Genomic DNA, 26,523 nt, shown 5'->3' with positions numbered 1-26,523 from the left:
GTGCCTGTGCTCTCTCATACGTGCAGAAGTTGATTGGACTTTTGGTTCCCCAAGAAACACCCTTGAAATAACACTTCCAGTGAGATAGCATGTTCTTTTCTCTGGGACATGTGAGCCTGCTGGCACACAGACTGTCCACACCAGCCAGATTAAAACACTGGCATGGAAAGGTTGGTACCTTTCCCAGTAAGAGAAACGGGCATTTATTCCCTGTTCTTTAACAGGTGATACTTGCTCAAGCATTGTTCCTGTTTACAACAGTCTATCTTTTACAGCTCCCTTACGTGGACAGCTGGATTTAGAGGCTACCCAAAAAACTGAACAAACACACAGAAAAAAAACAACTCAAAGTAAAAGACAATTCCCTCTGTCACCATCAATACTGCTTTTCCAGATAGTTTTGTGTCTTACAAAAAAACATAAGGCAAATGCAAAGCTCCTTGAAGCACTCTCACTAATGGAAAGAGTCACCTTGCTTTCTGCTCCCTGCTTTACATCTCTTTTTGAATTGCCTTGGAGATACCGCACAAAAATAAAACCAAGACATCTGAAGAGTCTAAACGTCTCAGAGAAATCCACTTTTTTCTCAGGTGTAACAAAAACAAAAGGGAGGGCCAAACTTCACCATCTGCCCCCTCCGCACACACGCAGGGCCTGCCTGCTGCTGCCCCGTTCTGGGCAGCGTTAAGAGGACAGGACACAGACAGCGCCGTCCCAGGACACGTTCTGCTTCTGCCTAAGTATTCTACACAATCGTGTTCTGCTTTACTCTGGGGCTTCTAACAACTTCCAGTGCTGAAAAATGCATTACTGCTTCTTTGGGAAACAAGCCAGCCTTTGGAAATAAACCTATCTTCAGACGACTTCTATTTTTACGTTGTTACTCATCTAACTACAGGTCTCCTCAGGCTGGTTCAAGAGAGAACAGGCACCAGCACCGACTCCACCAGGCGTGGAAGGTGTGAGGGCAGCCTTGGTGGGCATGGCTGTCCTGCCGGCTGCTGCAGCCCCGGCCCTGGCTCCCTCCCCTCGTCCCCACCTGTGCCTCCACCACTCTGCTCCACCACCCAATGCCCCACGGGCCACCCGCGGCACTCCGGCTTTCAGACCAAGCGCTTTGAAGCAGTTCTCTTCAAAGGGTGAGACCGAGTCTCTGCAGGGCTGCTGAAAGCCTCCTGCGCTCCCTGCAAGGTCTCCCCAAACCTAACACCCCCGGCACAGAGGCCCCATCCTCTGATGGGCAGCCAGGGAGGGAGCTGCTGCTCCGAGTTTATGGTTGGACTCGATGGTCTAAAGGTCTTCTCTTCCAACCTAAATAATTCTCTAATTCTATGGTGGGACGGCCAGCAGGACAGGCTAGAGAGGTCCCTAAAGGAAGACCAGTCCTTCAAGCCCTGGTCAACACTAGGCAACAGGGCCTGGCTGCTGCTTCACCCATCTATCCACATTTAGCTAAGGAGGAAGATGCCATATCTTTCCAGTTTATCGGGTTAAATACTTTTGCATTTTTAAATCTACTGAAAATACATAGGTCTTTGAGAATCCACAGCATTAACGTTTCACAGCAACTACCAGAGTAATGTGGAATAACACATTAAAAAAATACACAGCCAGCAATTTTGAACAACTCACTCATTCTAGGTTGCTCAAAATATCCTAAATGAATTCCCTCCCCTCATTTGCATTTCAGTTGTGTGTTTTTTTGTTTTTTAAAGTCAGTTTGGTCATTGTTAGTTTGAACAAAAACTTTACTCCCAGAGGAGAGCCTTTTCAACAATTTTCTGGGGACAAAGAGGAACAGAACATTGAAAATATGAATTTACAATGAAATCGGAAACAAAGGAACATTAGAATCGCATTACTGAATCTGATCAACCTTGTGCACTGTTCTGTCTCCAACAAAGCCTTAAATATAGCAAAGAGATAATACTGCTGTTCAGAAATAGTTTGTTTGAGGGTTGACATCCAAATCCATAATTCCAGTCACCAAGAATTTCACAATCTTAATTTGAATGACGCTCTATCTTCTTTGTTTGCCAGTCTAGACAGTACAATGAATACAGTGACTTAAACACAATGAATTCTCTCTTAAAACAAAATATTTTGTAAAATTGCTTTTTAATCATTTCTTTTCTCTCTTTCCATAAAGGCTATGCTATAAATAAACCCTGAAAGTTCGCATTTGATCATCATTTCTAAAGGCTGGGCAAGAGGCAAGTGAAGGGTTTACACAGAAAAAAAGAGAGGCACTGTGGAGCAGGAATAAAGGGATGCATTCATGATTTCTAACCTTTTGTTAGAGTGTCAAAGCTGAGACAGATACAAGCCAGTAAACACTCTGCTTACCACGGAGAGAGTTAGTCAAACGGGGTTACCCTGCCTGGGACAGACGGCACAGGCCCAGGGAACCAAGTTCTACAAGGCTCACCAAGATTTCAGAACAAGGTGCCATTTTGCTGCTGGGAAGATCAGTTGTCATTCGAATTCATTCGGTACTGGTAGCTGAATTATGCTCTTCGGCATGATCTGGGGCGGGAGATAAGTTTAAGACACCAGGGTAGCCTCAACAGGCAGCAGCTCTGCCAGGGAAACCCTATTCGGAACCCAGGGAAAACCCTATCTCCTAGGGAAACCCTATTTTGACATAGCATATAAAAGCTGGAAATTTCAACTGTTGTCCCTTCAATAATGAAAAGGAAAAGGCTTTTAACGCTATGTGGCAGCTGCAGTGCAGCAAGCTAGTCTGTCACACCAGGAGGAACCAGGAAAAGCATGTCAGCCTGGCTTCAGGAGCCCACAGGAGGTTCTTACAGGGGCTAGCTTGAGATGGGGAGACCAGTCTTCTCTGAGTTGTGGCCAACGGGCTCCTGCAAGGGCTCTCTCAGAGCACCCAGCATGATCCTGCTCATCCCACGAGAGCAGCCCATCTCCCTTGGAGCTACAGAGGGAGACAAGATCAGACCACTTGTGAATAGTCCCTAAGTCTGATTTTCAATAGTGACTCAAGAACTTACATGGCTGAATAATACTGAAAATTAATGGGATGTAGGCCCTTAAAAGCACACATCAAATGAGAAATCAGGTTTAGAGACATCAGCCTTAGGTAAGGAAGTGAAGTAACAAAATCTCATTGAAATTAATGAGCTGGGAACATCAGCCCCTTAAGATTGAGCTTTTGCTTTATTTCAGTACTTTAAAAATTGTATGTGAAGTTAAATGGAGGAGGCATCTGAGCACAAATGCACTTTCCCAGCTGTGTTCTCCCCACTTACGCACTTTGATAATCCCAAGAAATGTTTGGACTTTTAACTAGCGTAGTTATTAACTTAACAGTGAAAACAACCACATATCTTCTGAAGTTTTACTGTACAACCAGTGTCTGAAAGCATTTGGCCTGCACATACAAAAGCAAACAGCAAAGCTCACCAGAACGTGTGGCACGCTCCACTTAGAGCAACAGCGTGCCAGCTACTTGGAGGAAGGATCCTCAGACAATATAAAAACCAAGAGGGGTACTCGAATGCAAAGTAAGCAAGTTTTCTGTGTGAATCCTGCTAGTTTATGGCTTATCCAGTGACAGCCATGGTTCTGTTGCACCACGAATGACTGGCCTACGAATGATGGGAAGGATGAAAAATAACTCTGCTGTAAACGAGTTTTGGATCGTAAATTACAACATAACTAATTCGGGAATCTCAGAACAAGCTGGAATGAGATCCATGGCTTACTCTTCTTCCCAAGCTGAAGTTGTTAATTCACCTCATCTTAGTACATATGCAAAAGGAGAAAATTATATTCATTTTATTGTGGCAATACAAGCCAAGCGATCAAACGCTGCCATTCTTGCAGCCAAACGTGGTGAGAAATCTGTGCCAGCAAATGTGCTTCTTAACATAGTGCTGGGAATGACCCGAGTGTACACACGGAAGGTCAGTCTCAACTTCTGAACCACACAGAGCTTTGAAACGCAAATTTCGCCTTCATTACCCTGAAAACATTACCCAGACTCGGGTCAGTCTTGACTCTGCTGGTTTTGTACAGCTCTGCTGTCACAGGCCCAGCATCAGAGGAAAATAATTTAAACGTTGCCCCATTCACAACAGACTGAAATGCAGGAACATTCTTCCCCACCAGATTTGTACTGATTTGCAGAATTCAGCAGGTGTAAGTACCTTCGAAGTAACAGACTGACTTTCTTTACACTTCTAAGTCTTTGTAACAAATACAGTAAATAATATTATATGTAATAATTTTTACTGTTCTTCAACAGTGAAGAACCTCTCTCTCACTCATCGCTATTCCACATACATAAGCTGAGACTAACAGATGCTAACTAACATAATTTTAAGAAGTCCAGTCACAGATATATTTGGATTCGAGGGGAATAAATAGATTTCTTGAAATGCTGATGTTCAAGAAATACTTTTAAACTTTTCTGAGAATTGTAAGCAAGCCTGCTATTTTCTTATAGGCTTTTATTTAGGGACTGCTTACTCAATAGCCTGGAGATGCAAAATTCATCTTATCTCTCCTTACAGGAGTTACATGAATGTATTTATGTAACAGAGCCCTAGCAGTACATTACTTTTTAGTGGTATATGACTGCATGAAGAAAGCATGTGATGGACCATATACAATGTTTTTCTAGTGGTTTTTTTTCCCCCCTCTTAAATTTGTTTGAGTTATAGGGGCAGATCTTGGCAGTATGCACAAAGCCCAAAATCTGTAACTCAATTCTCTGTGGTATTCTGAATGAAGTGAGCCAAGTTTTAAAACACATTATGGATAAATATTAGAGCTGAGCAAAAATTTCACACCTCAGACCAAAGTGTGAAAATTTGGCTTTTATTCATTTAGTGAAAAGGTGGAAATTTTCACACAAGGTTGTATTTTCCTTTTGCTGTGTTCCAACACAGATTTCTGTGTTCGTATCAAACCTGAGAGAGAAAGAGTGTTTCTGTCTGTCTGTCTGTCAGTGAAACTACAGAGAAGGAGGGAGAAGAGGACAGAAGGATGGAGGTCCAGCAAGGAGGACACCAGCTCAGGACTTGAGTTCAAGTTTGTCTTCCAGGAAAAGCCACTGGCCTTTTGAATCTTACTATCCATATGTCAGATAACAGCCCTGGCCCGTCTTAGAGGAATATTTTATGCATTTGTTTGTTGAAGACTGTTACTGTGGTGGAGAGGAATCAGGCGGGTAGCTTAGAAGCAGCCCAACATTATTCTACCTCTAAACCATCCAACTTCAGTTGACAGGGCCAACTGGATGGGCCTTGGATGGAGCCTCAGTACTGCGACAAGGTAGTTTTCTGGTTCAAGCACTGAATCAGGATGCAGAAAGTTTGCGGCAGATTCCGTGAGTTATCCGGGACATGTAATTTACTCTTTTAATTTTCAGTGACTTCTCTCTGAAACAAACGTGCACCCATTGTTTTCCCCCAGGTTTGCTTTGGCTTGTCCACAGAGTCTGTAAACTCTAGGTTTGTCCCTAATTTTGTACTGTGGATGGTACATGGGGCTCTCAGTCCTACTGCAAGCCCTCCGTGCCTCACTGAAGTACCTACCACTCGACCTGTCCTGTCCTGCCGGAGCATGGGTTTCACTCCTTAGTATCAGAGACAAGAACAAATGGAAAAGAGATCTCATCACAGTAGAGACAAGTGCAGGAAAGGCCACGGTACCATTCCTACTTCCAGAGCACCTACTTTTACTCTGCTTCAGTGACTACACTGAGCTGAGCATCAGACAGACTGTGGCGACCAAAGCTCGGTGCTGCAGAGAGCTTGTGCTTCAGCCAGGCGTGGCCAGCTGACAGGCAAAGCCATAGGAGGAGCAGCAGTGGCAATGCAGCTGCTGCAAAGGGTGGCTTGTTGTGCTAGCGATGATATTAATTACTTATTCCGCAGACCAAATTTAGAATGGGATGAGGGTCAGCTATGATTGCCACACCATCTATCAGCTGGAAACTATGTTTGGGTCTAAGCTCCAGCCACACTGCTACTAAATATAGGTTGTTTTGTTGTTGATTTGACTCTGCACTCCCCCAAGTTGCCTTTGACTATCAAATAATTAAGCAGTTCGCTTTGTGAGGGCTCCACTGCTGGCACCTCTTAGTGCCCAAAGCTGCTTGGATGCAAACTTGACAGCTTAGCAGGGGTTTCAGCTTACCGGGCAATGGAAAGAGCCCAAGTGTTTAGCTCCCGTTTCAGTTTCACAGATTGCTGGCACTGGGTGCCATGAATCAACAGTCTGTGGGCAACATCTAAGCAGTCTGCACCAGAGCTGGGGCACGGTTTAGCCGCACTTACCCTGACATGAGCTTGTATAGATTATTCATGAAGTCTAAGGTCTGTGTATGAAGGTGCAAGCTAGTTTTAAATATGTCTAGCACAGATACTGGTAAGATGCCATCACAGCAGCGCAGAGGTCTGCCCAGCCTGCTCACCAGGCTGGTTTCCACGACCCGGGGCCCGCTCTGCCTCCTCACCGGTCCCGCGCCCTGGGCAGCAATGCCCCCCTGGCTACACCACCAACGGGGACAGACAGTACATTTCCCTCACCCCCTTCTGAGGTGGAATAAATTCGTTAACCACACACAGCATCACTGTTACAACAGACTAAGAAGGTTTGTCCACATAAACCACATAAAAATATATTAATTTAACCCACTTTTTAGGCTTGGAAACCTTATGCTGACAGGCAGCTCTGCTGAACAGAAAGCAAGCTCACCTGGGAGTCAAGTGAGCAGATTCCTACATCAGATCCTGAGGCAGGGGAGTGCGCTATAGCTAAAAGCTAAATCAGCCCTCTCCGTACTCCTCCTCACTGCTGGTGGTGATGGAGTAAACTAAGCCTGGGAGCACTGCTCTTCTGCACAACCTGGAGCAAGTTATTTTGCTTCTCTGGCTCCCTTCTCACCTCTGCTTGCAGTATCTGTCCTAATGCTTTTACCCTCCATTTTAGGTGGTAAAACCTTTGGGGCAAGCAGGGCAGGTATGTGCTTCCAGACTAACTTGCACAACAAAAGAAATGAGCTGGACAGCAACAGGAGGAGTCATCTGGACAGGGAAGGGTAAAACAGAGAAGTTGCATCCGCACAGGATATCCTGACACTCGGCCGTGTACTCGACACAGTATTTGGTTGAACTGCACCACTTCCTTTAAGGTGCAAAATTCAGATTTATTCAGCTGATTTCTTTTCGCATTCACACTGAACATACAGCTTTCTTCGTGTTTAGTCATTGAATTCAAACTTTTATTTGCCATCTGGCAATGGATCGGGGTTTACTGAGGGGAGGGGATAGGAAAGGGGGCTTTTTTTTTTTTTTTTGCATCTGTATTTGCTTTATGAGCTATGGCTAAGGCATCATTTACACATGGGGAACTGGATCAGGTTCTCTCAATTCTTTCCATATGTTCACTTATGCTGTCAAAACATTTTTTCGATCTAATTAATCTGCACACGTCTCTCTGTTCATTTCCCCACTCGGTGAGTTTTAGCATTTTTGGGGTATCTAGCTGGATTTTGTCATAAAAATAACTCCTGCCTACACTTTGCTTTAGGGTTACTCCACCAAGAAAATGAAACTATTAGTGACATTTCACTCTTCCCCATCTAATTATTCTTTCCATCTTTCCAACCCTGGCTGAGGAGACTTTCCTTTTCCTCTCATCTTTCAAATATATTCTTTGCCATGCTTCAGTGTCTACCTAAGGTTAATGAGGGAAAACCCTGCTGTGAGTTTTGATTTAGGATTATTTTTTATCTAGTTAATCTGATGTGTGGTTTACTATAAAATACCTGTACCTCAGAAATATGCTTACATTTTACCCAATCTGGACTGCATTTGGGAAATTACCCTGGACAGGGGCTCATAAAAAAAACAAGAGATCTTTAAAAAAAAAGGTCTTTCACTACTGTAAACCAGTAGAAGGTTGAGATGTTAGAACAGAGAGTAAAACTGCATTATAAGAAGAGAGCCTTCCTGGTAACCTTGCAGACATCCTATCTCTAACAAAGATTAAAATATCACTTAAGAAAAAACTGATATTTTATAGATATCCAACGTGCGGTGCACAGAGAGCAAAACCTAGAAGAAACAAGAAATCTGTTAAGAGTTAGACTGCATAGCCATTCTTCCTCGTGAAGCACAGTACAGAGAAGATCGCTGTCTATGGCAGAGGGCATTTGGTTTCCTTGCCATGATTGCTACAGACAAGGTGTTAGCAACCTTTTCTACCACACTCTTCCAGAAAGTATTTTTCTTTCCCAAATTTAAAGCTACAGTGACTAAACTGAGTGAAAGCTGAAGCAAGGCACACTGATCAGCTGATAATATTGTCCCGTTTTGTTAAAAACGGGGGCACCCTCTCTTCTCTATGTCTGAATATCAGTGGCGGCCAAGGATGAGAAGCTACTCCTCTCATTTGCTCTTCTGCCATTAAAACTGTCAATTAAGAAGAGTGCTGTTCCTAAAAAGCACTTTAAGTGCTCGATACATATTGCTATGAAGTTTAGAAGGCTCTTGATTCCTTAAAAACCTGGGAAGCCTGGGATGGATGGGACAGCCAGTCTGTTGCCAAATGGGCTCCAACAGCAGCAAGTGAGAATACCAACCTGAACCGTGAGATTCCTGGGGACACAGAATTCCAAGAGATTTGTATGAGGGAACTTGTTACAGTTACGTCAGAATAGGTGTTCTGCTCCCCTTGCTCCTAAAAAGTTTGGCTTGTATGTCTTGGAGACTGTTGGGAAACGGTGAGTACAGTTCTCTTTAGCATTAAAACTCCTCTGCAAGTAGGATCATCTTCACACGCACAACCTCTCCGTGTATTGCAATTACATTTATTGTATAGGAAAACCTGTAGGTACCAACTTAGACAAAATCATTGGGAAGAAACTATCCTTGTTGGTAAATGTCAAAAGTTACCCTCAACACTACTCTAGCTATCTGTCAGGCCTGCCATTTTTCTATACAAAGCCAAAACCAAGGGCTATTAATGCCCACCTGCCTCAAAGCCATAAAAGAGCCTTTGATTGCAGTAATATTACATAACCTCTTTTAATGAGCAAATCTAAACCTGCCACCCAGCACTGCCAGTAGCGATTTTTAAAGGTATCTGAGGCATCTTTTTCATTAGGAGACCTTCTAAGAAAGCATTTGTATTCATGTGGCAAATAGAAAAAGAGCACATTTTATAGTTGACTGTGCCCAAAACAATAGCTGGTTCTGTCCGAAAACACACCAGTTCGAATTAAAAGTGCAGTTAGCATGTGAGCGAGTCATCAAGTGGTAGCAGAGTTTGGCTGGCTCACAGCCCGAGATCTAATATAGCACCATCCTGCCCCTGGGGTTATCTTTAAAGCTGAGATCTTGCAGAGAAGAGCACACTAGACAGCCTCCACTTTCCCACCTCCAAATTTTGGCTAGGTGGGAGGGTTGGTAAGCTTGTTTATAAGCTCTTCTTGTTATCCCCAGGAAAGGCAAATGGCACCAAATACCTCCAGAGGGATGTTCTCACCTTACAACACCCAGCCAGTCACCATTCCTACTTTTACTTTGCTGTCCTATCTTTATTTCCCATTTTTTAAGAAGCCCCCAGTGAGCTGCACCTTGTGGCTTGCATTTCCAAGCAAACCTTGCCCCTTCACTCACTTTAATGAGAAATTTCTAACCCACTGCTCCTGAATTTCTTATGGGGGAAAGTTCTTCCCAGCACAACTTCTGTGACTCTAAGGAGAGCAGTTGGATACATCAGCTCCTGGATTTTAATCTTGGACAAGTCACAAGATGACTGCACCTCAGTTTTTCATATAGTCCATGGGAATCTATACCACCACTAGATTAATATCAAACACCTAGGAAGGAAAGCTAGCCAATGTGGGACACAAATGAAGAAAAAACACTTTATGCTTCACAATTCAGCTGATCCTAAGAATTGAGCCAATTCCTGCTGCTGAGGATCTGTCCTTTTATTTAAAGGCAGCAAGCTGAGAGAAGAGATGAATAGCAGAGGCTCAAATGGCTCCTAGAGCTTTTCACTTGTAGGTCACCACTCAGAACCTCAGCGAGGTCAGTGAGTGTTTGCGAGTTATCATGGTATGCAAGCATTTCATAGTGTCCTTTGCAAAGAGGATTTATTAGTTTCAAATTAATTTCTATTGTATGCACTTTTCAAACATGAAACCCTCCATTGTTACAGCTCAGTCGCTGTTAACCCTTCACAAACCTACACAAGAGAAACTGCTACCCAAACAGCTTGCCTTTTAAAATTATACTTGAAGAAGTGTCCTAACTGTGAACTGAGCCTGGATGACCTCAAAGAGCCTTTCCTAGCCTTGGGTAGAGGCACAGCCATGAGAGGAAAGCTGTACTGCAGCTGCACATACTGTTCCTCACTCGTGCATAAACCGGGAAAGGCAGAGCCCAGCTCTGCAGGCTTGTTCTTTACTCCCCACAGTGACTGTGCAGCCCTCGCTGGGTCTGCTCATGGAGAAAGATAAGTGTGTGTGCTGGCAGCACCATAGGCCTATTCTTTGCAGAAAGTACTTTCTGAAAGAAAAAACAAAACAGAAGAAGCAAAAATGAACAACTATATCATTATCTGATGTGCCGAGATCTCAGCAGAGATCATTTCAAAGATCCATATTGTTTACAGCAGCTGATGAGTCTAACAAGTGCTGAAGCTGTGCTCTCGCTTAAAGTGCTAACATATTTACAGTTTTCAATCCTGTCCTTAGCACTTATCTGTCATTTCAAGATGAATGCTCCTTTTGTACAGGCTAATTACTTGCACGAATACTCCACTAGCTCAAAATCCCAGATTTGTTTCGCTTTTCCATTAGCAGCAATTTTGTACTTTGGAAATTGCTTAATACAGCAAATCTAAAAAAAGCTAGTTTTCGTTCAAAGGTATTTCTTTGGCTGTGACAAATCTAGAACGGGGGGAGGGAAATTAAATTACATTTATCTGATGAAAGTCTTAATTTTACTATACAACTTTTCTATATGTCACTTACCCATTGTTCTGCTCTGACCGGGTTATTGGTATTAGAATAATTTGTGTAGATCTATATAAAATCAGACTGGATCAGTAATAGATCTAGCTAAACCGCTTGATAAGAAGTGGTTTTCTCATGCTCAACAATCTTTTCTCTATATATAATACGTTAAACATTTGGTAGGATCCCATCCTGCCTCCTCCTCTTCCAACAAACGGTAGGACCATGTGCAACTGAAAAGCTGCTAGTCATTTCACTTTTACAGGAATATAAGGAATGTGGGCCATTCTACAACTCAGTAACTTAATTTAAAAAAATACAACCCAGACATGCAAGAAAAAGGATACAGTTATAACAAGGAGGTCTTATCCTGTTGAATGTTTTACATTACATTCATTGGGTTACTGACCTGTCACAAACCAGTTTCAGATGCAAATCAAAAAATGCTCAGCAATGCAAGATGCATTTGTTGTTTCTGCTAATCCTGATCCCACTGCAGTCAAAAAAGGATAACACCTGATTTTCAGAAGTCTCCAGAATTTGCTGGAGTCTTCAACTGCAGTTTAGAAGGCTCCATACTTGAGCAAAAAGAGCACCCAGTCTCTCAGTTACGTGTTAATTCCAGCATAAGATGTCTAAAGCTACAAGTCTGTGAATGAAAATGCTGATCTCGAATTAGGCTTTGTTGTTCCTAAGGAATTTCCAATACAAACCATGAATGAATTTGTGCTTTAAAGGATATGGTCTTCCATTCCTGCCCAAATATTTTTTAAAAACAAGAATCCTGCATATGAAGTGCATTTCATTGTAAATGTATAAGACAACCTTTAAAAGTCATGAATGCTGTAAATATTAAAAATTGATATAAACTGCAGTTATATTCATCTCATAGTACACAGGCCATCTTTCATATTATATATATAGCAATGAAAATTACCACACATAATAAACTGGTTGCAGTTCTAAAGTAAGATTTTGGTTTGCTATTCAGAAGTCAAAATATATTCCAATTATGTGCAACAGAGTTGTCAGTCTACCAGCCTTTCCATTCTTACTTATTTTAATCCACCAGAGCAACGTCATTAGCATCATCATAGATTTTCTTTGCGCTTTTCATTCTATCACCTTTAATAGAACTATAAAACCAGCCTCTGAGGTACTTACACATCACTAGATCTGCTTCATAAATCAGCTGGATGAAGAACAAAGTTAAACAACTTGCCCGGAGTCAGTGGCAAAGCTGGGAATAAAACTCTCGAGTTAAGTAACATATATTGTTTTCTCACTGCAAAATTCTGCTTTTATTTATACCAAGGTAAACTCAGAAGAACTTGATAGTGGCTTATGAACAGGGGCTTACGTCAGATTTGAGCTAGTACAGCTGATGAGTTTCCCCAATATATGCAGTATCTCCCATTACCAGGCTGCTAATAAGAACTACACTGGCAAATGCAGCCTTCTTCCCCCTGTCACTAAGAAATACTACCTGACATTTTACGTGCTATTTGTTTGATCTGTAAAGCCAGGCAATTCAGTTCTTATCTCAAAGGCATTAAACAAGCTTGCTGACTTGAGGTGTCTAACATTTCTGGATATTCGTTATCTGTTCATACTTGAAGAGTTACAACAGGAACAGGGATGCCGATAAACAAAGAAAAGCCCTTTTTCCTTAACCCTTACTGCTAACGCTGCAGAAAAATCCAGCCTGCATGGGTGGTATATGTGCAAAAACCTCTCTGACCCTAAATCTATTGCTGTGTTGCAGATATAAGGTATTACCTATCTATAGCACGTTTTCCTGCTTCCTGAAGGCACAAGCAAAAGAATGGCAAATGGCATCATTCGGAGAAATTGAGAAAGTTATAAAACATAGCAAAAAATGTGGATGGGAGGAAAATGAGGCAGGGAAGTTCAAAGGCAGCTAAATGAAATGCTCCTGTGAAACAGATCCTGTGTAATTAGCCACTAGGGGGAACAAGAGTCATGCTGCTTAATTAAGGTGCAGCCGCTTTTAGCAGCGGGCCTGGAGGGTTCTCCTTGCCCAGGGAAGCTGGCTGGGGTGTTGGAGCACTTTCCCGTAAGCTTTCGAGTGGGACAAAGGCTTTTTGACCCTCGGCTGTGTTTCACTTTCCCCTACCAGGTCTGTATAGCCCTTGGCACAAGCAGTTAATAAGACTTGAAGGATTCATGCACTTTTCATATTTTCTAGCTGCAGTTAACTATTTTTGCAACTGAAGCATCTGGTAAAAATCTTTACACAAAATCCTGGGAGCAGAAAGGAGGGGATGAAGTAAACTGAGGGGACGAAAAAAAGAAAAAGGGGAAAAAAGGCAAAGCTGGGTTTTTCAGATAGCATACAGTTTGGTGTTATCTCAAAGTAAAAGGGAAGAAAAATCACATGCAGCTCACGCAAACGGTGCGAGGAACGTGGAGCAATGTTCTGCTGCTATTGTTAGACTGAGGTAGTGGTTGGGAGGGATGGCAAGGGACCTGCACCCTGCCTCGTGCCTGCTGTCCTTCATGACTGGGGCCACATGGGAAAAATGAATGAGGCAAAAAGTAAAAGCCCCTCTCGGGCCACTTTTTCTCTCCTGCTGCTGAGGACACAGAACCATTCAACAGCACGGCTGGGACTGAATCACAGACAAACTATCTTTCCTATTACCATAAATATGACAAATAAGTAATAGTTATGGCCTGTAAACACAAGACTGAAATTAAATAGAGTTCTAAATGGTACCCTGTAACTGGAAGCAGGATCCTACTCCTATTAGAGCCAGCTCAGCCTAAAGAGTATCAGATGTTACTCGGGCCTTAGAAGGCCTGAGACATAAACTGTGTGTGTAAGAGAAAAAGAAGTCAAATGACTCATGACAGAGTTTGTTTTAATATAAATGACTTCTTCTGGCTCTTTGCTTTTAAAGACTTGCCATTTTCAGATCCTGAACAGCTAACCTAGGCAGCTGGCTTCCTTAGCCAGTGTCCCTCATTTTATGTATAAAGCGCCGGCATTTACAAACCGGTATTCCTTTGGCTAGGGGAGGGCAGTTTATTTTAGCACTGTGATCGATGCCATCATAAATCTCTCATCTTCCGGTCCACAAACATGGGCACAGCCCAACCAGTGCCGTGTGGATATGCTGCACCCATGAAACAGAGGATACACCACGCTTCACTGAAGTCCTACAAGCCTTCAGAGTAGACCTGAGGGATCAGCGCCGAATGAGCCACAAACCCTTCCTCTTTGTTTTTTACTACATGAGGGCACGGGCAAGGGACTGAGATAATAAAAGAGCAGGGAAAGAAAGAGAGAACAAAAGAAGAGGAATAAGATGAAATAGGAGAACAGCAGAAGAATCAACAGATGAGAAAAGAAGAAAAAGTGGAAAAAGTTAAACAGAAAAGAGGCACAAACAAGAAGGCAAGAATACAAGAGGAAAGAATAAACAATAACAGCGTGGGAGTAGGGAGAGGGAGATGGTGAGGATATTGGGGACTTAGTGCCAAAAAAGAAAAGCCCCATTCTCCACCACATCTATCTTCTTTCTCATGTTTCTTTTATTCTTTCCATGCCAGTCCTCTGGTTCTCCCCTGGGATGAGTGGAACTTCCATGTCCAGAAAGCCACAAGTTTGGCATTTTGTGTCTTATGGCAAATATGCTGGCTAGGAAATGTTTCCACAGGGGAAAAGTTATAGAAACAAAATTAAAAGCAAAGCTTGCTTAGTCTCCCTTTCATGCAATGCAAGAATCATCCCTTAGATGGGACTATTGCAAAATTAAACATCCTTACAACCATGAACAGTAAATAATGTAATGTGCTTATATATACAAAGCTTTTAGACCAACCAGTCAAAGAAAGCGATAGCTCATCACAAAAAGACCCCATTTATCAGAAGAGCTTCAAACAGCTTAGCATCTTCAGGGCCATTATTCATTTCTTTCACCTAAGCTAAGTGCCAGCTTCCAACCTAGAGGCTAACACAGATCCAATTTATCTGCTGTAAGACGCTCAAGCACTGCTTCCCTCAGTCTAGTCTAGAGATACAGGATTCGATACCTAAACTACTTGAAGTTAACAGAAATGAGTGATTTCACGACAACAGATAGGAAGACACTAGCCTGGGGAAATTAGGTAAAAATCAAGTCTTACCAGACACTCTGAAAGCAAAAGGAGTTTAACACAAGGCTACTAGACTCAGCAGTATTTTGCTGAATATATCCAAGGTGTTTAACTCAGTTCTGAGTTACAGGGCTGAGCAATGAAGGGACCTTCCAAATGCGACACATATTCATCTTCCACCCCACAATTCTGGGAGGTAGAGGTTGGGCTTGGTGATGGTACAGCCCTCCACACATACTCTTCTTGTTGAGAGATTCTTCAGAAGAGAAAATATTGATTAAGAATTCGTTTATTTTCCCAACTGTTTTCCCTTGGAGAGTCCCCTACGCTTCCAGAGCTCCAAAAGAAATGACATGGTGAGATCTAACAGCTCCTCAGTCTGTTTAGCGAGAAGCGCACTGCCACATCACTTTACTCTGTTCCTTGGCAAAACAATGTGCTCCCATTAGAGCTTCCACACCCACACTCCTCCCTAAAATTTCTACCTGGTAAAGGATTATCTGGAAGCTGTGCAGAAAACAGCAACTTACAGCAGGTGCTCAGACAAACAGGCCCCACATGGGTCAAAATATATTTATGTGCTGAAGGTTAGTAATGCTGTGGTGAATGCAACCCCTAGGAGTACTACACATTGAGTACATTCCTTATAAGTTACTCTTAGTGGAAAAGTGCACTTGTGAAAGATGACAATCCAACTCACTTTCGCTGCTTATACAGGCTTTATAAGGCACAGCAAGGCATGGGCACAGCAATTCTCCTTATTCGTGTTCTTCCAGTGTTTTTAAACTCTTATCTAGAGGAGTATCTTTGTGCAAAAATCTGCAACTTATGCTTTTCCATGCCCACTTGGTGGTTAGCCTTTCTGCCTAGATTTCCCTCAAGGGTGACGATTATGGTCTTGCTTATAATTATGTGAACACTTGTCCCAATAAAAACAAAACAGAGACGTGAAGCAATTTCATATGGATTCTCTCTACATGCCACTGCCCAATTTCTAGTATCAAACTGTGCCTCAGAAATGTTTAAGCACAATGGATGTGAAAAGTTCCTTCAAAACAAGAAAGAAAGCAAGGGTTGGGAATGGCTGTTATATGTCTGTATCCAAGAAACCAAGGAAACAAGAACCTATAAAGGAGAATGAGAATTGTATTCCAATTCTGAGGATAAGGAAAGCCAGTATGTTAATAAAGCAACTGCCTTCTATGGCTAATAAAACTAATAAAAGTTACGGGATCTCTCCTCTACCATTTCAGATCCATGTTTATTCCCTTTCAAATAATGAGAAGTGTCTTTACTGTTAACCACAATAAAATGAAATGTATTGGAAATACCTAGATAGCAGAGTAAACAGAGTCTTGTTAAACTATATAGATAGGGCAAATTTTGAGAAACAACCCCCTCTAGACACCTTTAGGAGAAAGAACAACACAGTACATGTAAGTTATAAAACTTCATCAAATATAGGGTGGCAGAAGTATGTCCTCGTGGTATGAACCACTGGCATCAAATCCCACAACTAAGTGATCATAATGTCCTTCAAAAAATTTATTGTGAAAAAACTTCAAGCATTTCAGACAGCTAGTGCTGTGACTCTGCATGCTTGTGCTTTGCCACAGAACAGTCTGATCCCCTCCGCTGACATAGCAAGAGTGCAAATCCCAGATGGAAAATGAATCTCACAATGTAGCCAGATTGAGTTTCCAATTCTCCAGTGCACAACTTGAAGGTTGTTCTGCTCAGATATTGAAGAGGTGAGGGCAGAGAGACTTGTAACTTGTTTGACATCCGGAACATCATTTAAGCAAGACACGCTCTGAAAAGGACCTTACTGGCTGCTGACAGTTACAAAGGATCTGTGGTATCCTCCTTTGTACTCTTCCTTCCTATAAAATATTGCTATCACACTTTTCCCTGCTTAAATGGCCTGGACTGAAGGGGAGTCCAAGGTCCAAATGACTTCAGCTATGTCTCTTGAGTATGTGGGTAAAATCTGTCCTTAAAATAGAAGGAGATGGATCACAGTACATTTTAAAGCAAGTATCTATCTACTATAAAGACACATTTATGGTTTCTTCATATTTATGGTTTTCCTCAAGAACAGAGACATCCAGGCAGCTAGAAAAACTGTAAGGTTGTGATATTAAACTTCTTCTACAAGCTGATCTTAGCCTTCGTCTGTTTGAAAAAAATCAACTAATTGTACATCTCCTTAGACAAATTCCACCATGGTCATTTCATGGTTTGTTACAAAAATGTGCAGCAGCAGAACCTGAACTATTCTAGGCAGCGTCTTTTCTCCTGCTTGCCAGGTCTTGGGCTTACTGACAGATGAGAAGAATACCATTGGTTTAGCAAGAGTCTCAACTTCTGCAGATTAATAAAACACTAAATCTTATTCTTTGTCAACATCAGCTGACGTGAGTTTATTAAAAGCTAAAAGACATGACAATCTACACATTGAGCCTACAGACAGAAGAGACTGTATTTGCATACATGTGGTTGCTTCTAATATGGTAATCAGATATGTGCATGGGAGATACAGAACTCGGGTGAAGTCAATGGAGCTATGCCAATGCGCAAAGCTGGCTGTACCTTCAGCATAAAGACAGAGGATTAAATAGACTTCTTTGGTCATTTGAGCATCTGAGAAGTCTTTATTACTTTTCAGTCCATCCTCATAAATGTAAACAAAAAAAGTAATAAAATCTTTATCACCACTCAGACAGAATTAATAAACAGGTAAGTCACACTGATATCCCAACACGCAGTGCCCCATCTCCTTCCACTGATGCCCAAATAAAAGGCCATGTTTCCTTTCATTTAATTTCATTAGTGTGGTATTTCATTAAACTACCTACTTCTAGAAAAATAATATGGCCACATCTTTAAGTATTGGATTTCTGAGACGGTTGCCTCCAACTTCAGTACTTCTGTGCCAGATACTTGGCTAATGTAAACAGGCAGTTCTGTTATAGCCAATATATTACACTGACTTACTGCAGCTGCCTTTCCTTGTCATTAAAGAGTTACTGAGAAATTCCAAATCTGAACATTTGTGTACTGGATGACATTTAAAATGGAGCATGTGAAGTTTCCACGAAAGGACAGCACTTAACAAAAGACACCGCCTTTGTATCCTATTACCTATAGCATCCACAGCTTGTTTCTGAATGGGAAATAATAAGAACCAATTGCAAGAGCTCTAACAGCCTTTATCATCTCAAGATGTGTCATCTACCAGTGAACCATGTGTCAGATTCCTGTTTGGGCTCTCATCCAGTAAAGTACTTCAGCACATGGGCAGTCCTGCTTATCTTCAACTGAGCTTCTGCCTACTTGAAAGTTAGGTGATGTACCCAAGTGCTTGATTGGATCAGGGCACTGGACTAAACTGGTGTCACTCCTCTGAAATCCTGGAGCAATACTGATTTACATTAACTGAGAATTTTGCATTATGATTATGGATCATCTGTCATTTCAGTAGCTATATGACCTGCTACAACAAACTTTGACATTTTCTTAGACAAGTTTTTACCTGTAACAATTTCAAGTGATATAAAATGACTACAAATCATCTAATGTGACAATGAACCAAACACTACTGTACAGCATGTACTGATCTGGTAATACATCAAATGTATGACAACATATAGCATTAGACATTGCACTCCACCAAGAATATTTAACAGCAACAGAATTATTTCTCTCAACTCCAATATAAAAGACAGCCAGCAGGATGATATCAAATGATGGCAGCTCTGCTTCTCATAAAAAGACCTTGGGGACTCCAAGGAGATGTGTGTATCTGCACTTTAACGGCATCGCAATGTGGAAATGTTAAAGTTAGTAAAGCAAACTGTCCTCAAATGAGAAGGGCAACAGATGTCAACCAGTATCACATGTCAGTAAACAGCAACAAGACAGAGGGTACTTTTCTTAGCACTTTTGTGAAAGCGTCGTGCTATCAGCTACAGCCACATTTCAGCTGTTTGACTCTCTAAGTGGTGGTGCTTGTATGTGTGATTTAACTCCCACCAAGAGAGGATTTCCAGCCGTATGGAAATACCAGCCACTGAAGTCAGCTGAAAGAAAGTAGAAATGCTTCTGTATATTTATTGTGGCTTGAAAAGTGAAAAAAAAAAAAATAAAAATCACACTCTCAAACTGATTGAAAGCTCATTCTGTGCTTGGCACAGACAGACAAGCATTTATATTTCTCAGCTTTAATAGAGAAGTATCATCCTTAGGGCAAAAGAGTAGTTGTGATTCATCTGCTTTTTACCCTTACTGCAAAGACTTCTGACAGTAAGGCCAAAATATGCTAACTAAAAAGGCACTCTTTGTACCATAAACACTAGGCCACAAGGAACTGGACAGTGGCCATCAAATCACTGCCTTTTAATTTTTCTCTCTCATCTATATTTCTCTAAAGATTTCTGGTAAGAAGGCAGCTGACTCTATACAAAAGCCAGAGGCATTGCCAGTATCTTGGTGGTTTCATGCATGCCATATTGAGTCTAACTTTATTACACAAGAAAAAAAAAAACACTTTCAATTAGGCAAAGATGTATTTCAGTGTCAAAACACTAAAGAAAGAGGTAAAGGGATAGAGTTCTACTGCTGAGCCACTGCTTTGAATCCAGGGCTGGTTAGCTGCAAATATACTCCACAGCCATCAAACATCTTAGCTGCTTACACGGAAAACAGTTTGGTTCTCAGCAAGCAGTAGAGTCCACATCCTGAACTGTCCATGACATCCCTTGATAGCTTTGCTGCCAGTCACAAGTTAGAGAACAACAAATGAATGGACCGTGAAGATTCAGCTCTTTTCATCATTAGAATACTGTCTCTAACAGTAGATATATAAGCTATGCATTGAAATCTAAAGTAATTTTTTTGTGGAGCACATGTCCCGTCAACTGAGACTGATCATACACAATTCAGGAAGGAATTAAAAAAAAAATCATTTAGATGAAGAGGGCAGACCCAGCCAATCCACTACTCAGAAAGTAAGAGCTGTTACCTAGCCTTGCCCAAAGATGGTCTCCACTAAACCTTGGGCTCAAACTCTACAAGTACAAATCTGGAGCTTTAAGAAAAGGAAAGCAAAATCACAGCACCTTAACACACTCCTTGTGTACAGCATGGTGCCTAAGAACAACCATCTCCTTCCTCTGCGTTTCCAAAATCCTCTGATTAAGGGAACCAGAGAAAAAAAACACATTGCAACATGGCAGGAAGGCCTTTACTAAAAGGTGCGTTAATTGGGTAAGGCAAGCCAACAAAATGATTAATTTGCTGCACTCCTTCAGTATTATGTTTACCCAAGTTGATTATAGCACTTAATTACTAATTCACCCTGCTCAAAAACAAGAGTGCTTTAAATTTTTAATGAGATGAGGGAAGGCAACATTCCCTAACTCAACAGGGAGAAGTCATTTTATTTCCTCTTTTCATTTCCCAAGTTATTACCATTTCTAAGGAAAAAAACTATCCCCTCCCTGATCTTTCACTCAGTTCTTGCTTTTGAAAATATGGAAATCAACAAGATGCTTGTATTAATTTCAATCCATGACCTGACAGGTAATGCTTTGGAAGAGGAATAGAGGATCAGATCATCAACTGAAGCACGTCCATTGAAATAAGTGGTACAAAATTACACCAGAGACTGCCTGATCCAGAAATGGAAATAGCCTAATCCCCTCCAGTTCTGTCAGCAGAAATGCTGAATATGTCCCAGTGCTATTTATGGGTGTTCTTATGAAATGTTGGCTATTCACAATTGCCAGTTGGTCCATTACCAAGGTTGTGGACTAACCGTTGCGCTAAAGAACTTCTTTACGTTCATGATAGTCTTTAACACTTTCATTGTTAAGAGGCGAAAACACTGCATATCACATGTTCTTCCTGGCTGATCTTTATAGAACTTGTGCTATCCATGGGTTTCGTTGTTTGATTTTATCCCACATGCTACACTACCCAACAACTTCCTTAGACAACTGAGAGGAGATGTCCATTAAATTAAGCATAACCAAGGAGTGCACAAACAAAACGCTTCCAAGTTCCTTTAGTACAGAGTTCTAAGTGAATCATTTCCCCTGCACCATTATAACTTCAAACCCCTGTCTGCAGTATATCCCCCTCATAGTTATGGCCTCTATGTCCATTATCCTGAAGGTGAGCCAGGTGACTTTGATCCACAAAGCTTCTAGGGCTGCTTCCAGGGATGCAAATTATACCTAAGGGGTACTTGACTTGCTTCAGCTGCTACTGCTCCTAAATAATTCAGCTAATCCACATTAGGTAATTACATAACACCTCTTTCTATAGAATCTGGCTAACTTTTATATACCTCCAATCTGCTTTATAAAAACAATGAAAAACCTTTTCCCTATCTTTTTGCAGGATATACCACCAACTTGCATAACCAAAACTAATAAAGAAAAGACTACACCGCACTTAAAAGTCAATTTTGTACCTCAAAAATCTTGTAGTCACGTAGACTCTAATTTCTAGCTCAACATTTTACACCAAAGAATTATTACAGAAAGCTGATGACATAAAGTTACCAGTATAACGTATTATAGTAAATCATAAGAAGTTTCTTCTCTTCCACATTGACCAGTAACAATGACCCACGTTAAGACAGCACAACCAAAATAAATCTGGTAATCTGGTTTCATACAGGTAATTTTATTAATTGCTTTAATATGCAATTAAGGACTAGTCAGTGGGCTGCAGGATTTTATAAGGCAATAATCCTGTTCCCTGGTGTACAGCTTTGTCCCAAAGACTAGGTTATCCAAAAAAAGGAGCTGGATGACTGCCAAATCAAACAGCACCTTCTTCCCATTTTCAATTACATACAAGTGAGGCAGAGTAACGAGGATATGCTGGAAACTTTGACATTTATTTATTGAACATTTTTACTGAGAAGAAATTGCTGGCTTGCTAAACCGGAAACTATGTTTTTACTACAGAAACAATCACATAGAAAACTGGGATCCTGCTGCTCAGCATGAAAAGAACGGCTAGAACCAATAAATTGACCCATCTAAGCCAGCAATGTTAAGGTTATTTCACTCAATGCAGCACATATTTCAAAAATCCAAAACCCAAAAATACAGTGTATATTTCAAAAATCCTCATGTCATATTATTTTACACAGCGCTGTCTTCTTTGACTCAGCCAGGTTGTGTTACGGTTCATAGGCACAACAATCAAAATATAACAAAACCACTAAAAGAAAACAGGTGTAGCATTTGTAGGGGCAAATGAAAAGATAACCCACATTGCAAGAAGAAATTTAGAAGATTTTCTCCCCTTTCTGGAGATTCTAGAGACTAAATAACCAAAAGATGAAATGGGGAAGAACTCACCACAGTACATGTTCTTTTTTCTTTTGGGTAGACCAATTGTTTTCGTTCAGTTTTACCACAGAGAAAAATGCAGAGAGAGTAAATGAAGAGGAAAATAGAGAAGTCAACATTCTTTGAAGCAACAACATATGGTGACCAGGCATGAGAGATGGAGGTTATAAATCTTTCCTTGCTAGAATTACCTAAAGATGAAATTGCAGCTTCAAGGGGCTTGAGCTTTTAAAAACACACCAGAATCTAGCAAATTAACCTGCAGGGTTACAAATTTTGCAATAACCTTCATTTCCAACACTTCTTCACAAACTAAAAGTTTTGGTATTAATACAGATGTGGTCAATAGAAAGCATGAAAACCTTTGCTCCACAAATCACTCAGAATAAGAGTAAAAAGATAGGAGAATTAAGAACAAAATATTGCATCCTGCAAATAGTTACTGCTGTATTATAGAAAGGGAAAGGAGACAGCGGGTTCATTGGTACTTGTTTCTTTGTGAGAAGAAACTTATTCAGGGATACCAAAGGATAGAGGAAAAGCTTTTTAGTTTTCCAGCCACTACGGCCAATTGTCCAAGAAAGTGAGGGGTGAGAATCCTATTGTCTCACATACACTTCTGACTGGGTTCATCACACAGTGGCACATAGGTAAGCAAGTTGCCTGGCCTTGGAAAAACCATCCTCCAACGTGTCTCCGAAGCAGATGCTTCCCCATTTCCAAATCCCAATAATAGAATGCCACAGGACTAAGCATCAGGACAGTACAGGAGTATGAGAGTAACAGCAACCATCACAGCCACATACTTTATCTCTAAGGAAATACCACCCAATTCCAAGCATTTTGTAATCATTAAGCTAAAGCAAGCCTAACTCTAATTACTGTGTAAGGTTACCATAGAGTTGGGTCTTCCCTAGATGACCCATCTTTTCTTTCCTCTGTTGAAAAGTGATGCCCTGGTAGATTTTGAGGATCTTGTCTGTGCGTCTAGGTTTTCTGAGTGAAGAGTAGACTGCTGGAGCAGTGGCTCTGACTTGGCTGCCCCATGCCCAAACCCCCTACATTGACAGAATGCATGAGCAGGTCAACTCTAACACAAAATGCACGTTACATCCCCAAAGCACCAGATTTAGCATGCAGACACAGGAATAGCCCTGCTCCGTAGGCTCACCAGCTCCCTGAAGCATCACTCACTGTGCACATACTACACGGCACACATGCACACTCCCTGGCCGACGCCTGGCAGCCATTACTGCTATTGCTTACCACTAGTTGGTCTTACATGTCTGTTCAGCAGCCAGTCCTCTCGTCAGCAGAGCATGTTAAAGATGGACTACAATTATCAGAAGTGATTTTGAGGCATCCTGGCTTTGGGTGCTATTTCCAAGCTGTCCTGAAGATGCTTAATTTTTAGAAAATGGAGAACAGCCAGCTCACAAAAACCAGACAGCTTTTAAGCGTTTTGATTTTCACATTGAGTGGAAGTGTCCAAAAATAATTCTGAGAAATGTGATCAGCCACTGGGGCAAGTACAGTAAAAATTCCCCTTCAAACAACCATAGACATAAGGAAAGAGGTTATTGGTAAAAAACATACAATTTTCTTCTTTACTATTAGACTGAACAGACAAAGAGCTTTGTAAAGCACAATAATTCAGCACAAACCATCTATTAGAGGACAAGTAATAACCTCTATCATTTGCAAAGACTGCAACAATGCTGAATGTTTGTACCAGCACCTCTAAGAAAGGTTTGTTTTGGAAGATGTGATAGAAAAATAAATGTAAGAGAAGGATATTGAACTGCAATGCTAGGTATGCATTTATGCCTCACCAGCCCCAAGAAGACATTTATTCACTTTCTTGTTTCTCGTAGCTGAATTCTTTTAAAAATAGTTTTACATAATCTAACGTATTTGCTGCATGATACAACTGAAATTGCCATAGGTGGCAACTCTTTAACGACAATCTTCTGAACACACACTAAGCCAAAACAGTTAGCTGGTGGTTTCTTCACACTGCTGAGATGTGGCATTCTGGATAGGATTCAGGGCCTCACCTGGCTTCCAGTGAACACCGCAGGCAGTATGATGGAAAAAAACATGCTCAAAATGCCCAGTGGGAGGTATAATAGCAGTAGTTTCCAAACTACTATCCCCTTTTCTGTTTCAGACATATCCCAGGGAAACCCATGGGCTTGACCTGAAACTCAGCGAAACAAAAGGAAACTCCTCTGCTGACTAGCAAACCCCTTGGAACCAGACCTTACGCAAACAGCTGCTGAAGCACCGAAAACGGCAGAGGCTGCGTTTGGGAAACCAGACTCCTTATGCAGTGCTGAGGCACAGGACTGCAATTTGTATTTATTCTTTTTCTTTATGTACTGGTATTAACTTACGTGATTCAAGCAGAAATGGGAAGGGCTCATGAAGCCCAGCTCCTGACAGTCACAGGTAAACCCTTAGGAGAAGTTGATGCCAGGAAGACCCACAACCTGCACTGTACTTATGACAAACCAAAAACCATACGCATAACCAAAGAGGCAGGTATCTCCTGACATATCATAACAGTAAAAGAGCAAACACTTTTTAAATTAAAAAGTCTGTGACATGGCTGGTTCATGGATCTACTTTCTGATAAAGATTTCTGAAGGAGTGTGCTATGCAGGCTGACATATATGTACGTATGTATAAAATATACATATCTGTTCTAACATTATTGGACATGCTTCTGAAATATTTTTATAGATAAAGGCAGGATTAAAAACTAAAGGTAAATGAATATGCCAAAATTATATAAAAACACATCACAGAAAATTTCACAGCATTAGATTTTTTCTAGTGAATGTCTTTATGAAGATAGACTTAATAAAATCAGTTTTGAGCTGTTCAGTTATTGTGTAGTAGTGGAAAACATCTTAAATTTGGAATGAAATAACTGTATTTGAAGGCAGAAGATTAACAGAAGAGTAAGAATTAAATACGAAGTCCTGTCACCGAAAGTTGCTACTGAAATTACATTTATCAAAACAAGTTTTCCTTATAAGCACTAGAATTATTAAATACAGATTATATATATTATACCATGTATTTGTTGCAATGGGATTAATTTTAATGGAAAAATTCTTATGAAAGGAAACTGCTATTCCTGCTAGCCTACATAGCACTGTAGAATATTCACATTTGGAAAAATGCCAAACACGGCCCAGTTCTCCAGCTTATGTTGAGCTGTTCATTGATTCCAGTGGAACTCCATCAGTAAGTTGAGAAGCTGACCTCCCAATTCAGAAAATACATTTAGATAAGTTTTTGTGCAAAATTTCACCTACAAATACCTGTGCCTGATGTTATAAAGAAAAGTGCATCTAGGGACCATCCAGATAAATAATTTTGTCCAATTGGGTGCAATGTATTGTTTAGTGTCCCTGTGTGGTATGAGGAGAGGAGATGTCTTATACTAGCGGAATTGCCAGGTGGGAAAACAGATATGATTTTGGGCATTCAGACCCTTCTTCGGGTTTCTGTATACTACTCTTGTTTATATAAATGCAGCTAAGTCATGCTTTGGCTGATCCACTGAACTTAAAAGCCTGACTGCTACTTTTACAGCTGTTAATGGATTGAAATAACATGAACAAACATGAAGTTCCATCCTCATTATTAACTCTGCATTTACTGTGGCCCAGACAAGAGGTATAGGTGTGTCATTTTTTAGTGCATAAATAGTGCTATGTTGTTTCTTATGTTTAACATTCTTCAGTCTGAAGGAAAGGAAGTAGGACAAATATAACTGAGATGAAAGTGTGACCTTCTTGCAGGATCAGAGCCTTGCCAAATTCCCTTTTTTGTCTGTAAAATGACATGGCCTAACTTCATAGACAGCAGCTTCTACCTGCATGTTCCTACAGTCAAAAGACAAATACACCTAAATAACATACAGAGTTAAAAAGAGTGGAGAGAAAGCAATGCTGGCTCTTGTCCAGCTGTGCAGAAGGTACAAACTTTTCCACTTGAATTAAAGTCTATGCATGG

At 41.0% G+C, this 26,523-nt stretch overlaps 1 protein-coding gene across 1 annotated transcript in view; it reads right to left on the bottom strand.

Annotated features, from left to right (window-relative positions):
- The window catches only part of FGGY (FGGY carbohydrate kinase domain containing), a gene marked incomplete at both ends in the record, with an annotated part of 134,381 nt that overhangs the window by 2,721 nt on the left and 105,137 nt on the right, over positions 1-26,523 (bottom strand). The window lies entirely within an intron of this gene.

The sequence above is a fragment of the Phaethon aethereus genome (assembly GCF_964289735.1).
Source record: "Phaethon aethereus genome assembly, chromosome: 8".
NCBI classification, from domain to species: Eukaryota; Metazoa; Chordata; class Aves; order Phaethontiformes; family Phaethontidae; genus Phaethon; species Phaethon aethereus.
The sequence above is the reverse complement of the archived record's forward strand: the minus strand, read 5'-3'. Positions and strand labels throughout refer to the sequence as shown.